The sequence below is a fragment of the Brassica oleracea genome, chromosome C1 (assembly GCF_000695525.1).
Source record: "Brassica oleracea var. oleracea cultivar TO1000 chromosome C1, BOL, whole genome shotgun sequence".
NCBI classification, from domain to species: Eukaryota; Viridiplantae; Streptophyta; class Magnoliopsida; order Brassicales; family Brassicaceae; genus Brassica; species Brassica oleracea.
In genome coordinates, this window is record NC_027748.1 from 9,630,980 (window position 1) to 9,631,861 (window position 882).

Sequence of the window (882 nt, forward strand, 5' to 3'; positions counted from 1 at the left end):
ATATTGGACTGCTTCTCACACTCAACCCGAGCTTCAATGATGTCCTTAAGCACATATTGAGAGCTAAGGAGCTCCCAAGCTATGATGATGTGTGTGCTCAACTCCAAAAGGAACTCGGCTCAGATGGTTTGCTTGGTGGGAAAGCAGAGCTATCTATGGCCAAAAAGGTGGAGAAGGTGGAGAATGCTGCAGCCAACAAAACCCACTTCAAGCCAAGAGGTGGTGGAGGAGATAAACAAGTAACTTGTGAACATTGAAATGTTCTTCCTCTCAGCAACTCCATTATGTTGAGGAGTGTAAGGACAACTTGTCTGGTGAGTAATTCCATTTTGAGCAAGATATTGCTTGAATGCATGACTTGTATACTCTCCACCATCAAATGTTCTTCCTCTCAGCAACTCCATTATGTTGAGGAGTGTAAGGACAACTTGTCTGGTGAGTAATTCCATTTTGAGCAAGATATTGCTTGAATGCATGACTTGTATACTCTCCACCATCATCAGACCTTAGGATTTTCAGCTTGGCATTGAAATGGTTGCAGATATGGGTCTGGAAATTCTTGAAAGCATCCAACACCTTGTCCTTAGACGGAATCAGTGTCACCCAAATGTATTTGGATTTCTCATCAATGAAGGTGACAAAGTATTTGTGGTTCTCTCTGGACACACATGGAGCAGTCCATACATCAGAGTGAACTAGGTGAAAACATCTTTCATAGATGGTGCTAGACTGTGGGAAGACTGTTCTACAATGCTTCCCCAATATGCAAGCTTCACAATCATCATTCTTGAAGACCACACCTGTACGCATCAAGTTTAGGGCTCCTGTACGAGGATGTCCTAACCTAGCATGCCATAGTGTGCTATCAACCCCGCTGGATGT